The following is a 15506-nucleotide window of genomic DNA, read 5'->3' on the forward strand; positions in this document are numbered from 1 at the left end:
GTTAAGGTCTGCCATAGGAGTGGCTTACAGGTTACCCATGTGTCTATATATAAGGTAGGTATAGGAATACTATACCTAAGCAAGGGGTGATTACACAACCTTGCCCCAGCTGAGTGATCAGCCAGTTGTCATGATGGGAGGCCAGCCAGGGGTGGCATACTACATGCTGCAGCCCCTGGTAGGCCTAGGGTACACCTATACCCTGGGTACCTAAGGTACACTGTACAGGGACTCATAAGGTGATCCTTACCAATTGGGTTATGTACCTAAAGTACATAGTATGAATTTAGAGAGAGAACAGCTGGGCTGTGGGTCTGATTAGCAGGCCCACAGCCACATCTAAGTCGAAAACCAGTAAAGCAAAGGCAAAAAGTGGGGGTGACCATAGGAAGCAGACCCTACTCTCCTACACACCCCCTATCCTGCCACTCTCCTGTGGGAGGGGGGCAGTGGCCTAGTCCTAATTGGGTTGGGGTCCCCAGCTTCAAGATGACAGGAGCCCGGAAATGTGCTTCACCTCGCCTCCCCCACCTGAGGGGTGGGGTTAGCAGGGCTGCAACATCCCCTGTCCTTACTTGGAGTTTACGGCCAGTCTTCCCGCCAGAGTGGGGGTCAGAACCAGTGGGGGCCAGTTGCTGAGTACAGCAAGTGGCCTGGAGAAGCTCACAAAGGCGGCATGCCTTTGAAGCTTCCCCCTGCCCATCCTGGGGGAGGAGACCTAGCACCTCGCCCAGGATGTGCATTGTTGCAGGCCCAGGAGAGCGGGAGGCTCTCCACCCAGGGGCCCGGCAACATGTCTGTTGTGTGGCAGCCTAGGCAGCCTCTCAGACAAGACGTGGATTGTCGGTTAGGCTTCAGGGGGCATCTCCAAGATGCCCTCTGCTGTGCTTTGTACATTAAATCTCACACTGGCATCAGTGCGGGTGTAATGTGCTGAGAAGTTTGATACCAAACTTCTCAGTCTTCAGTGTTGCCATTATGGTGCTGTGGAGTTTGTGTTTGACGAGCTCCCACCACCATATACTCTTAACTGGCAGCACTGCACTTACAGTGCTCAGGAATGGACCTGGGTACTGTAGGGGCACAGGGCTCATGCACCCAGCTAGAGGGGTGGCTGATGTATGCCAGGGCAGTGTAGGTTGTGGGCATGGCACACAGGGATGTGTGGCATGTCTACTCTTTGTTTTGTCTTGTACCCAGACACTCAGCCTGCAAGGGCAGTATGTGTGTGTGTTAGGGTACATGGCCTCTAAGGGTGGCACAATGAGTGCTGCAGCCCTTAGAGGCCTTCCCTGGTCTCAAGGCCCTGGGTACCTAGGGTACCATTTACCAGGGGCTGATATGTGGCCAGGGTTTGCCAATTTGGGTTTTAGGTTTTAGGGAAGGAACATAGGCCCTGGGCACCGATTGGCAGGAGCCGAGGGCACACTCAGTCAAAGTACATTCAGCAAAAAGTGGGGGCATACCATGCAAGAAAGATGGCACTTTCTCACAGACGCGTACTTCCATATTTCAATACATCCCGCTCATCACAAATTTCTCAGATTTGCGTTAGGGGCATCATTACCAGTTCAAAGTACTCCCATTCGGAGTCACCACAGCTCCCAGAGTCTTTGCAAAGTGCCTGTCAGTGGTCGCTGCTCACCTAAGACGACAACACATTCATGTCTTCCACTACTTGGATGACTGGCTCATCAAAGCCAGTACGTATCCAAAGTATCTGAAAGAGGATATTATTTCTAAATTCCTTACCTTAGAATTACCCCCAGCCGTCAGACTGGATCCGGAGAAATGTTATCGTAGCAGTACCCCTTTGCATCGATAGGTGGCGTCGGTCGACTCCACGTTCGTCATCGGCGTCGTGGTTGCCAGGATGACGTTGTGTTATCTACTTAGACGCCACCCTCGCGCGCTGACTTCAGTTCATTCTTTTTCCGTGCCAGCCGGCGCAGATCTGGAGAGCATTAGCTCCAGTCACTTTTTGACTGATATTTTTCGACTTATGTCAACTTCTTTTTTGAGTCGTGTTGACTCCTGGTGCACTAGGGATGCCACGTCAGGCCGACCTCAAGGCTTGTGTGCCTATGGTGCCTGGAGCGCGACCACGACCCGAAGTCGTGCTCTAATTGCCGAGCCATGAACCCGAAGTCTTTGCGGGAGTGGTCCCGAAAGCTTCTCGAGGCTAGGCAGCGTGCTCTGCGCTGCTCGAGGTCTTGGTCGAGAGGGAGGTTGCGGGACCGGTCACGGAGTCGTCACCACCACTCGTCATCGAAGTCTTCGGGTAAGTCGAAGCACAAAAAGAAGGTGACGGAGCGTCGTCACTTTTCGCGTTCTCCCCGTCCATCGGCAGACGCGAACCGGGAGGCGGATGGTGCTCGGGCCTGCGCCTCTGCCCGCGGAGCCAGCTGGGTCGGCTCCGAGCTTCCCTCCCTTTCCAGGAGCCAGAGCGACCCCTGCCCAACTTTGTAGATTTTACTAAGGCCTCCATTCCATCTTTGGGCAGAGCGACTCTGCCTGCGCGCCTTCGGGCCCCGCAGACTCGGTTGGAGGCTCTAGGCCTTCAAACCCGGCAGCTCCGGCCCTGGCGCCGAGGGGCCCCCAAAGATCCAGGCCTGGATCCGGATCAGCGCCGGCTGACCTTACTCCACCTCCTCCGGCGCCGAATCCAATGTCCACAGCTCCGCCACCTCCGACGCCGGTTGTGCCCCCAGCCAGCGTCGACCCCGTCCTCCACCTCGACATGGACACGTACTGGACCAACAACGCTGATGGGTACTTTTGTGCCCCTGTTCTGTCCTGGGGATTCCTATCGCCCTGAGTGGCAACCAGGTGAGGATGAGGAGGACTGGGAGGGTTCTGTGGACGAACCGGACTGGAGAGAGAAGTTGGGTGATGCCAGTGGTCTGGACACCTCACCAGTCCCTGGTATGCTTTTTTCCCCTACCGTGGCATGGAGGAAGGTGCTTCTTATGCTGTGGTGTTGCGTAGGGCTTCTGAGGCCTTAAACTTTGTGCTTCCTACGGTGGCAGTCAGGACTAACCTCCTGACCGAGGTGCTTCAACCGGCAGCGACCTCTTCGGAGCCCCTGATGCCGTTTAATGAGGCCCACACGGACATCCTTCTGGGCACCTGGTCCAAGCCCAGCACAGGGACTCCTGTGGACCGGATGATTGCCCGACGCCATTGCCCGGCCCTGGGCGACCCCATTTTCCTCTCCCAACACCCTACCCCTGAGAGCTTGGTGTCCCAAGCCTCTACATCCAAGGGTGCATTCCCTACTGCTCCCCCAGATAGGGAATCCAAAAAGCTGGACCATCTTGGGAAGAAGATGTTTTCTCCCACCAGCTTGGGACTCGGTTGTGCAGGTTCTGCCACAGTGTCCGGAGGAGGCCCGGGCCACACTCTCCCGTGCCGTTGCTGACAGTAGAGATGCAGCCTAGTTCACCATTCAGTGTGGGCTGGACACCGCCGACTCGCTAGGCAGAACGATTTCCGCACGGTAGCCCTGAGACGCTACGCCTGGCTGAGATCCACTGACTTTTTGGGCGATGTCCAATCCACCCTTTTGGACATGTCCTTTGATGCTCTTCGCCTGTTTGGCGACAAAGCAGATCGGGCCCTCGAGCGCTTTAAGGATTCTAGGGCTAAGGCCAGATCCTTAGACCTCGCTACCACCCGGCCTGCGCAGTCTGCTTTTCACCCCTTTCGTGGCTATGGAAGGGGTGCCACACCACGTTTTGCCCAGGGCCACAAGCCTGCGCAAACTATCTGAAAGAAACACGTTAGTTAGATTCCTCACCTTAGAATATCCCCAGGCGTCAGGCTGGATCCGGAAAGATTTTTCGTGGGCAATATGCGGCTCCGCGTCCGTCGTCGGCGTCGTGATCGCCGGGATGACGTCGTCAGAGTACTTAGACCCCGCCCTCACACGCTGACGTCAGTTCTTCTTTTTTCCGCGCCAGTAAGCGCCGATCCGGGAAGAGCATACCCTTTTAGTCATTTTTTGACTAAACTTTTTTGAACTCTTTTGGTTCCTTTTCCAGTCGACCTAGACTCTGGTACCGATAGGGATGGCTGGCTTCAAACCTTGTGACGCCTGTCACCGACTGATGTCTGTTGCGGATTACCACCGCCGGTGCCTCTATTGCCTTGGGGCCGACCACGATGCCGAGTCGTGCCTCGACTGCCGGGCCTTGACTTCGAAGGCTAGGCGAGAGGGGTCCCGCAAGCTGCTCGAGATCCGGCAGTCGGCTCCGCACCCATCACCGCTCGTCGGGGTCCTCGCATTCAGGTAAGTCGAGGCACAGTAAGAAGTTGAAGAAGCGACACCGCTCTTCTGACTCCCCTCGCGTGACTCAGCTGAGAGTTCGGGTGGCACCACCCGCGCGGCTCCGTCGGAGCCGCAGGAGTCCCGTCCGACCCCATACCCTCCAGTCCCTGGGTCTGACGCAACTCCAGCATAGATCAGAGATTTCCTTGTGGCCATGAGGAGCCTGGCTCTGCCGTCGGCGCCTGCCGGGGTGCCTTCGGGCTCGACTGGGAGGCCTAGCGAGCCGGCGGCTCCGGCCCCGGTGCCATCGTCGACTCCGGTCCCGACGGCGCAGGCCCCTGCTGGATGCAGGCCTGGATCCCGGTCGACCGTACGACCCCTCTGCCGGCGCCGACCCCTCCGGTGCCGCCCCCGGCGCCGCCTTTGGATGATGCCTTTCCCCGGTTTAGTCCCAGTCCGGGCCCGGCGTCGGAGCGGTGCCGCCCGGCGCCGTATCCGACGTCGATGCATGACAGGTTCATCTTCTGCCCGACTCCGGCCCTTCCACCTGTATGCCAGGAGTCTGGTGACGGTGACGACTGGGATAGGTCTGAGGACCCACTGGTACGGCAGTGCCAGTTACCTTAGTACTGGGCAGACGAACTGGGGGATGCCAGTGGTCTTGATACCTCCCCTGACACTGGCTTCATCTCTCCTAGGAAGCTGCTACGTTTTCTGTGGTGCTGCGCAAGGCGGCCGAAGCCCTTCGGCTGGAACTGCCTGCTGTGGCCGTGAGGACCAATCTCCTCGCTGAAGTGCTTCAACTGCCAGCAAGCTCCTCGGAGCCTCTGCTGCAGTTCAATGAAGCACTGTCTGATGTTCTGAAGGGCACCTGGTCCAAGCCCTCCACAGTTCCTCCTGTGAACCGGAACGTGGCCCGGCGCCACCGCCCTGCACCGGGCGACCCCAGTTTTCTATCGATGCACCCCACGCCCGAGAGTGTGATTATCCAGGCTTCTACCTCCCAGACCTCCTTCCCGTCCGCTCCCCCGGATCGGGAATTTAAAATGCTGGAACAGTTTGGGAAGAAACTGTTCTCCTCCGTTAGTTTGGGGTTGCGGTCTATAAACACTGCGTGCCTTTTGGACCGTTACTCCCACACCCTGTGGGATACGGTGGAGGACCTGCTGCCCCAGTGTCCGGAGGAGGCCCGGACACGGCTCACCCAGGCTCTTGTCGAGGGTCGGGATGCGGCACGGCATGCAATCCGATGTGGACTGGACACAACGGACTCGCCAGGCAGGGCAATGGCGACCATGGTGGCGATTTGTCACCACGCCTGGCTGAGGTCCACGAGTTTCTCCGGGGATGTCCAGACCACCCTCATGGACATGCCCTTCGATGGCAGTCGCCTTTCTGGCGACAAAGCGGATAGTGCGCTGGAGCGCTTTAAGGACTCCAGGGCTACGGCCAAGTCCTTGGGCCTCTCGGTCCCGCGCCTGCAAACTTCCGCTTTTCGCCTCTTTCGTGGCCATGGAAGGGGCGCCCCCTCACGTCCGTCTAGCCACAGGCCGCAGAACCAGCCTCAACGTGGACGTGGATTCTGCCGAGGCGGAGCAGGGGGACAATGAGCCGGTCAGTCCACATCCACCCCGACAGCATCCGCCTCAAAGCCCTCCTAGTCCGTGCTTTCAGGCCCATTCCACGCCAGTGGGAGGCAGAGTTCGCCATCACCTGCTTCACTGGCGTACCATCACATCGGACAGGTGGGTGCTGCAAATCGTCCAAAGGGGCTACTCCCTTCCCTTCGAGGCGACCCCTCCAGCCATGCCACCGCAGTACGACCGCATGTCCGGGGATCACTTGCGACTTCTGCAGGAGGAAGTTACGCCCCTCTTGGCCTAGGGGGCCATTGAGCGCGTTCCTGGCCCACAAGTAGGTCGGGCTTGTTACTCCCACTACTTTCTGGTTCCCAAGAAGGCCAAAGGGGGCCTACGCCCTATCTTGGACCTCAGGAGCGTCAACGCCTTCCTCCGGAAGAAGTTAAAGATGCTCACCTTAGCTCAGGTTCTGGCTGCCCTAGACCCTGGAGACTGGATGGTAGCATTGGACTTGCAGGATGCTGATTTCCACATCACCGTTCTGCCGGCCCACCAGCGTTACCTGCGGTGCACGGTAGGCCACGAGCACTTTGTTTATCGTGCTCCCCTTCGGCCTCACCAGTGCCTCTCGGATGTTCACGAAAGTGATGGCGGTGGTCGCAGCTCACCTGTGCAGATTAGGGGTTCCAGTCTTCCCCTATCTCGACGACTGTTGAAGGTGGGTTCGCCCCAGGCAGTCGTCTCCCACCTCCAGACTATGGCCGACCTCCTGCATTTGCTGGGGTTCTCCATCAATGTGCCGAAGTCGCATCTGAGTCCCTCCCAGAAGCTCCTCTTCATCGGAGCGGTTCTGGACTTGGCGCAGTTCCGGGTCTATCCTCTGGAGCAGCGGGTCTGGGATATTCAGGCTCTGATTCCGATCTTTCAGCCTTTATCCTGAGTTTGTCAGGTTGGTGCTGCGGCTGCTGGGTCTGATGGCCTCCTGTATCCTGCTGGTACATCACGCCAGGTGGCGGATGCGGGCTCTGCAGTGGTACCTTAAGTTACAGTGGGCTCAACATCGGGGCAACCTGTCCGACCACGTCCTGATCTCGGAGGGCACTGCAAGACAGATGCAGTGGTGGCTCATGGACCGCGATTGGGTCAGTGGAAGATCCCTCTCCCTACCCCAACCGGAGCATGTGGTGGTGACGATGCATCCCTCCTGGGATGGGGGGGGCCACATGGGAGATGCGGAGATCAGAGGCCTCTGATCTCCGGCGGAGTCCCGGCTCCATATCAACCTATTGGAGCTGCGGGCGATCTGGCTTGCACTGAAGGCATTCCTTCCCTCTGTACGGGGATGTGCAGTGCAGGTGTTCACGGACAACACCACCACCATGTGGTATTGCAACAAACAGGGCGGGGTGGGGTCGTGGACCCTTTGTCAGGAGGCTCTGCGCCTCTGGACATGGCTGGAACATCAGGGCATCACCCTGGTGGTTCAACACCTGGCGGGCTCTCTGAACGCCAGGGCAGATGAACTCAGCCGCCGGTTCATGATGGATCACGAATGGCGTCTGAACTCGGACGTGGCGCAAGGCCTCTTTCCGCAGTTGCGAGAGCCTTGGTTAGATCTATTCGCCACCGAAGAGAACGCGCAATGTCAGCAGTTCTGCGCGTTGGAGTTTCCAAGGTGGCACTCGCGCGGAGCCGCTTTTCGTCACGAGTGGAGTTGCGGTCTGTTGTACGCCTTTCCGCCTATACCACTTCTGCCCAGAATGCTGAAGATCAGGCGCGACTGGGCCCAAGTCATCCTTGTGGCTCCGGATTGGGCACGAAGATACTGGTATCCCGAGCTACTCAGTCTATCGATCGATCCCCCGATTCGACTGCTTCTTCAGGAGGACCTTCTGTCGCAGCAGCAGGGGACGGTCCTCCACCCGAATCTGTCCAGCCTCCACCTCCATGCGTGGAGATTGAGCGGCGGCAGTTGATGCCATTTGACTTGCCTCCTGAAGTCTGTAATGTTATTCTGTCAGCCAGGCGTCCCTCCACAAAATCGGTATACGCCTGCAGGTGGAACAAATTTGTGCCATGGTGCACAGCAAAGGCTGTGGATCCCCTTTCCGCCCCTCTTTCTGAGGTTCTCCTTCCTTCTTTATCTGGCCCAGCAGGGCTCTGCTCTGGGCACCCTCAAGGGATACCTTTCTGCTATTTCTGCTTTCTTACGGCTTCCTGATCAGCCTTCTCTTTTTAAATCCCCTGTTGTTTCTCGATTCCTCAAGGGCATTACTCACATGTTTCCTCCTGTCCCTTTCGTAATGCCTCAGTGGGATTTAAATCTAGTATTGACCTATCTGATGTGCGCTCCCTTTGAGCCACTTCATAATTGTCCCCTTCGTCTTCTGACTCTTAAGACTGATTTCCTGGTTACCATCACCTCTGCTAGAAGGTTGAGTGAGCTCCAGGCTCTCTTCTAAGCCTCCTTTACTTTCAGGCCATCCGGACAAAGTTGTTCTCAGGACTCGTTCTTCCTTTCTCCCTAAGGTGGTAACTGCCTTTCACATCGGCCAGTCTGTTACACTGCCCACCTTCTTTCCGCCTCCGCATCCCTCGAAAGAGGAAGAGAGGCTCCACCGTCTGGACCCAAAACGGGTGCTGTCCTTTTATCTGGACCGCACCAAACAGTTCCGGGTGGACGACCAACTCTTTGTTGGCTACGTGGGCGCTAAGAAGGGGCGGGCGGTGCACAAGCGAACCATCTCTCGGTGGGTCGTTTTGTGTATGAAGGCCTGTTATTCCTTAGCTAAAAAGGAACCTACTGTAGGGCTGAGGGCCCATTCCACTCGGGCCACAGCGGCGACCACTGCCCTGGGCGGGGGAGTCCCCTTGCAGGACATTTGTCAGGCAGCAACGTGGGCCTCGCTGCACACGTTTGCCAAACACTATTGCCTGGACAGCCGAGTCCGGAGAGACGGCTTCTTTGGCTGTTCTGTTCTCCAGGACATTCTGGTGTGATCTTGGTTCGAAGACCCACCACCGGGTTTGGTATTGCTGGGGTATCTATTCTAAGGTGAGGAATCTTAACTAACGTGTTTCTTTCAGATGAACAAGTTACTTACCTTTGGTAACGATATATCTGTAAGAAACATTAGTTAGATTCCTCACCGCCCCACCCATCCTCCCCGTTCTGTGAACCGATATCTAAGGTTGAGGTCATCCCTTTCAGGGCCCTAGATTTTTGGCACCAGTGTCAGTCTCTTGCATGGCTCCGCGTTCCTGGCGCGGAAAGGTATGTACAAGAACTGACGTCATCGCGCGAGGGCGGCGTCTAAGTACTCCCAACGTCATCCCAGCGATCACTACGACGGACGCGGAGCCGCAGACAACGCCTAGCGAAGCGTAATGGTATTGCTGACGAAAAATCTTTCCGGATCCAGCCTGACGCCTGGGGATATTCTAAGGTGAGGAATCTAACTAACTCATGTTTCTTACCGATATATCTTTACCAAAGGTAAGTAACTTGTTCATTCAGCCTCTGCGCGGCCGGGGACGTAGGACCCAGCATTGTGGGTCAGGGGGCCAGCGAGCGGGCTAGTCCAGCAGTGCCCCCTCTGCAGCAGCCTCCAAACCCTTTTAGTCCAACCCTGCAGGGCCACCAGTTGCCAATGGGCGGCAGGATTCGCCATCACCTCACCCACTGGCAAAACATCACATCGAACAGGTGGGTTTTGCAGATCGTCCGAAGGGGCTACTCCCTCACCTTTGAGACTACCCCTCCACTCATGCCACCTCAATACCATTGCATGTCGGAGGATCCCTTGGCCCTTCTCCGCCAGAAAGTTGCGGCTCTCTTGGCCAAAAGAGCCATCGAGCACGTCCCTGTGCCAGAAGAAGGTCGTGGTTGCTATTCCCACTACTTTCTGGTACCCAAGAAGGACAAAGGCCTGCGTCCTATCTTAGACCTCAGGGACGTCAACCTCTTCCTCTGGAAGGAGAAGTTCAAGATGTTGACTTTGGCTGAGGTTCTGTCTGCCCTCGACCCTGGAGACTGGATGGTAGCGTTGGACTTGCAGGACACTTATTTTGCACATCCCGTCCTGCTGGCCCATCGGCGTTACCTACGGTTTACGGTAGGCCACCAGCACTTTCAGTTTACTGCGCTCCCCTTTGGCTTTACCAGCGCCCCTCGGGTGTTCACGAAAGTGATGGCGATGGTTGCAGCTCATCTGCGCAGGTCAGGGGTTCCAGTTTTCCCCTATTTCGACGACTGGCTGTTAAAGGCGGGCTCGCCCCAGCCTGTCGTCTCCCACCTCCAGACTACGACGGACCTGCTGCATTTGCTGGGGTTCTCTATCAATGTGCCGAAGTCACACCCGTGTCCCTCTCAGAAGCTCCTCTTCATCTGAGCGGTTCTGGACACGACGTAGGTTCGGGCCTACTCTCCGAGTAGCGAGTCTGGGATCTTCGGGCTATGCTTCCGGTCTTTCAGCCTCTATCCTGGGTTTTGGTCAGAATGACACTGCGGCTGCTGGGCCTCATGGCCTCCTGCATCCTGCTGGTGGATCATGCCAGGTGGAATATGCGGGCTCTACAGAGGTACCTGAAGGTCCAGTGGGCACAGCATCAGGGGAATCTTTACGATTGCGTCCAGATCTCGTAGGGCACTGCACACCAACTGCAGTGGTGGCTAACGAACCAGTATTGGGTCCACGGCAGATCCTTCTCCCTTCCCCAAACAGAGTTAATAGTGGTGACAGATGCATTACTTCTGGGATGGAGCGGCCACATGGGAGAGGCGAAGGTCAGAGGCCTCTGGTCTCCGGCGGAGTTCGGGCTCCACATCAACCTTCTGGAGCTCCAGGCGATTCGTCTTGCACTGAAGGCAGTCCTTCCCTCTGTCCGGGGAAGTGTAGTGCAGGTGTTCACCGACAACACCCCCGCCATGTGGTACTGCAATAAACAGGGCTGGGTGGAGTTGTGAACCCTATGTCAAGAGGCTCTTCGCCTCTGTACATAGCTGGAACATCAGGGCATATCCCTGGTTGTTCACCACCTGGCAGATTCACTGAACACCAGGGCGGACAAACTCAGCCACAGGTGCATGATGGATCACGAATTGCGTCTTCACTCGGAGCTGTTGTAAGGTCTCTTTCAGAAGTGGGGAGAGCCTTGGTTAGATCTATTCGCCACTGAAGATAACGTTCAGTTCTGCACATTGGAATTTCCAAAGCGGTACTCGCTAGGTGGTGCTTTTCGTCGCGAGTGGAGGTGCGGTCTTCTATACGCCTTTCTGCCTATATCACTTCTACCCAGAGTGCTGAAGAAGATCAAGTGCGACAGGGCCCAAGTCATCCTTGTTGCCCCGGATTCGGCACGAAGTGTCTGGTATCCCGAGCTGTTACAGCTGGCCATCGATCCGACTGCCTCTTCGGGAGGATCTTCTGTCGCAGCAGCAGGTGACGGTCCTCCACCCGAACCTGTCCAGCCTCCTCCTCCTTGCGTGGAGATTGAGTGGCGAAAGCTGACGGCCTTTGACCTTCCTCCCGGAGTCTGTAATGTTATCTTGGCAGCCAGGCGTCCCTCCACTGAGATAGTATACGCCTGTAGATGGAACAAGTTTGTGGCATGGTGCACAGAAAAGGCTGTGGATCCCCTTCCCTGCCCCTCTTTCTGAGGTTCTTTTGTTCCTCCTTTCTTTGGCCTAGCAGGACTCTGCTCTGGGCACACTCAAGGGCTATCTCTCAGCCATCTCAGCCTTTCTTCGGCTGCCTGATCAGCCTTCTCTTTTCAAGTCCCCGATTGTAAATAGGTTTCTTAAGGGCATTGCTCATCTCTTTCCTCCTATTCATTTCGTAATGCCTCAGTGGGACTTGAACTTGGTTCTAACATGTCTTATGTGCGCGCCCTTTGAGCCATTACATAACTGTCCTCTCGGACTTTTACTGCCTTTCAAGTGGCCATCACCTCTGCTTGCAGGGTGAGTGAGCTTCAGGCTCTGTCCTCTAAGCCTCCTTTTCTTGTTGAGTAGCCGGGCAAAGTTGTCTTAAGAACCAGACCTTCCTTTCTTCCCAAAGTGGTTACTTCTTTCCACATTGGTCAAACCATCACTTTGCCCATCTTCTTTCCGCATCCTTCTAAAGAGGGGGAGAGGCTCCACCGTCTGGATACAAAACGTGCGCTCTCTTTCTGTCTAGATCGCACAAGACCATTCCGGGTGGATGACCAGCTCTTTGTTGGCTATGTGGGCGCAAAGAAAGGTCGGGACGGTTCAAAAACAGACCATCTCTCGGTGGGTCGTTCTTTGCTTAAAAATGTGTTACACTTTGGCAACGAAGGAGCCTCTGGTAGAATTGCGGGCCCATTCCACCAGGGTGACGTTAGCCACTACTGCTTCGGGACGTGGAGTTCCCCTTCAAGACATCTGCCAGGCAGCCACGTGGGCATCACTGCACACATTTACCAAACATTATTGCCTGGATTCTCAAGTCCGGAGAGATGGCTTCTTTGGCCGGTCTGTTCTACAGGACCTCCTGCTGTGAACTTAGTTTGCAGACCCACCTCCGGGGTTGGTATTGCTGGGGTATCTATTCTAAGGTAAGAAATCTATAGCTAATAGTCTCTTTCAGATGAACAAGTTACTTACCTTCGGTAACAATATATATGTAAGAGACATATATAGTTATAGATTCCTTATCGCCCCACCCATCCCCCCGTTCTGCGAACTGACGTCAGCGCGCGAGGGCGGCGTCTAAGTAGATACCGCAAAGTCATCCTGGCGACCACGACGATGAACGTGGAGTCGAATGACGCCACCTATCTACGTGCATGGGTACTGCTATGAAAAAATTTCTCCGGATCCAGTCTGACGCCTGGGGGTAATTACAAGGTAAGTAATCCATAACTAATATATGTCTCTTACAGATATATCGTTACCGAAGGTAAGTAACTTGTTCGTCTCCAGCACACTCACAGGACACTCCAGTTACTGCACCAACTGGGATTCACAGTCAATGTGTTGAAATCGCATCTTCAACCTTCCAACACTCAAACCTATCTGGGAGTAACTTTAGATACTCAAAGGGCACTAGCCTTCCCCTATGCAGCCAGAATATGTAATATTCAGGCTCTAGTTCTCCAGTTTCAGCCCACTAACTCACTACCAGCTCCAGTGTATATGCAGCTGCTGGGAATGATGGCCTCTTGCATCATAATTGTTCCCCATGCCAGGGTTCACATGCATCCCCTCCAGGAATGCTTAGCAAGTCAGTGGAATCAATCACAGGGTCTTTTAATCAATCTAGTGTTGGTAAGCGGCCGTACTCATCGCTCTCTGCACAAAATTTATCATAAGTACGGCCCTTCATAGACCCAGCTCCACAGACAATGCTTACGGAGGACGCGTCCCTCATTGGTTGGGTGGTTCATCTTCAACATCACACAGTTGAAGGCCTGTGGAGTCAACAGCAAAAAACCCACCACATAAATCATCTTGAACTGCTAGCAGTATTTCAAGCACACAAAGCATTTCAGACTCACCTGGTAGGCAAAGCTGTCCTAGTTCGTACTGACGACATGACAGCTATGTATTATATAAAAAAACAAGGGGGGGACACACTCTCTCCAACTGTCGCACTTGGCTCAAGACATTTGGAAGTGGGCCATTCACCACAAAATCTATCTCCTAGCAGAACACCTTCCAGGAGTGAACAATCCGATTGCCGATCTTCTCAGCTGACCGAGACAATAAATCCACTAATGGGAACTTCACCCTCAAGTTCTCCTCCCAAACTTTCAAAGTTGGGGATTCCCTCGGATATATCTTTTTGTCGCAGACAAAAATGCAAAATACCCAAACTTCGCCTCCGGGTATCCACACCCGCTATCTAAACGCAATGCTCTATGGATGAACTGGTCAGGGATATTTACCTACGCTTTTCCGACTCTCCCACTCATTCCATTACTGGTTCGGAAGCTCAGTAAAACATCCCTCACACTGATCATGGTAGCTCCCACATGGGCCTGTCAACCTTGATTCACAACCCTGTTGAAGCTGTCATTAGTTCCACATCAAAAACTGCACTTCACATCCAGTCTCCTCACACAGAGCCATGGAGAAATCAGACCCCCAGATACCAAACAACTAAACCTCGCGATCTGGCTCCTGAAATCATAGTTTGGTTACCTACATCTCCCACCAGACTGTATGAACATCATCTGAGAGTCCAGAAGAGAATGTTGTGCAGCTAAATGGAAACGTTTTGTTATCTATTTCAATCACATCATCCATCCTCTTGATTCATTGATAAAAAATACCATTTATCTATTACACTTGCAGCAGTCAAAGTTAGCGTACACTTCTATCCAACTACATCTCTCTGCAATATCTACAAAATAGGAAACACTTATCTCTTTTTCGAGTGCCAGTAATCAAAGCTTTCATGGAAGGACTTAGAAGAGTTATCCCAGTAAGACTTCCACCGGCCCCAGTGTGGAATCTTAACATAGTCCTCACCGGATTGATGGGCCCATCTTTTGAACCCATGCATACTTGTGAACTGCAATATCCCTCCTGGAAAATCGCTGTCCTTATTGCAATCACTTCAATGAGGAGAATGAGTGAACTACAGGCACTAACCATAGAAGAACCTATTTTTCCAACTTCAGAGTCAAAGTGGTTCTTCGTACTAACCCCAAGTTTCTACCTAAGGTAGTTTCTGCCTTTCACATCAATCAGTTGGTTGTGTTACCTGTATTCTTTCCTCAACCTGATTCAGTGGCAGAATCGCTCTACACACCTTAGAAGAGCCCTTTTATATTACATAGAAAGAACATAGTCATTTCGTAAAAACTAAACAACTTTTTGTTGCTTTTGCTCCACCTCACAAGGGCAATCCCATATCCAAGTCAGGTATTGCCAGATAGATTGTTAAATGCTTTCAAACATGTTATGCAAAAGCAAAGAGAACTTTAACAATGCCCCCTAGAGCGCATTCCACTCGCAAAATAGGGGCTACTATGGCTTTCTTAGGAAACATCCCCATAGTTGACATTTGTAAGGCTGCAACATGGTCTACACCACACACATTCACCAAGCACTATTGTGTAGATGTGTTAGCGAGACAACAAGCTAATGTGGGCCAGGCAGTACTTAGAACACTATTCCAGACAACTGCAACAGCTACAGGTTAGCCATCGCTTTTTAAAGAATACTGCTGTATAGTCAATGCAAAGCATGTGATCTACAGCTAACATACCTTGAACGGATAATGTTACTTACCCAGTAAGCATCTGTTCTTGGCATGTAGAGCTGTAGATGCACATGCGCCCACCCCCCTCCCTGACCTATACCTCTTGCAGTTCTCTCTTACTCTATATACATATGCATGGACATCCCTATTCTTTACTTATTAACTCCATTCTCACCCTCTACGGGAAAACAATCGAACAATGGAGTCGATGCCCATGCGCCCTATCACCAAAAGGAGTCGCCTACCTCGTAACTGAAGACTTCTTCGAAGAAAAACAACTTGCAAACATCCAGACCGAACACTAGATGGCAGGAGTATGCAAAGCATGTGAATCTACAGTGCTACATGCCAAGAACAGATGCTTACTGGGTAAGTAACATTATCCTTATCTTTACTCCTTTACTTATGTTGGAATCATATCAG

At 53.8% G+C, this 15506-nt stretch overlaps 1 protein-coding gene across 2 annotated transcripts in view; it reads left to right on the plus strand.

Annotated features, from left to right (window-relative positions):
* Positions 1-15506, plus strand: part of ANKHD1 (ankyrin repeat and KH domain containing 1) — a 1109311-nt gene that overhangs the window by 961397 nt on the left and 132408 nt on the right. The window lies entirely within an intron of this gene.

This window comes from Triturus cristatus, chromosome 7 (assembly GCF_964204655.1).
Source record: "Triturus cristatus chromosome 7, aTriCri1.1, whole genome shotgun sequence".
NCBI classification, from domain to species: Eukaryota; Metazoa; Chordata; class Amphibia; order Caudata; family Salamandridae; genus Triturus; species Triturus cristatus.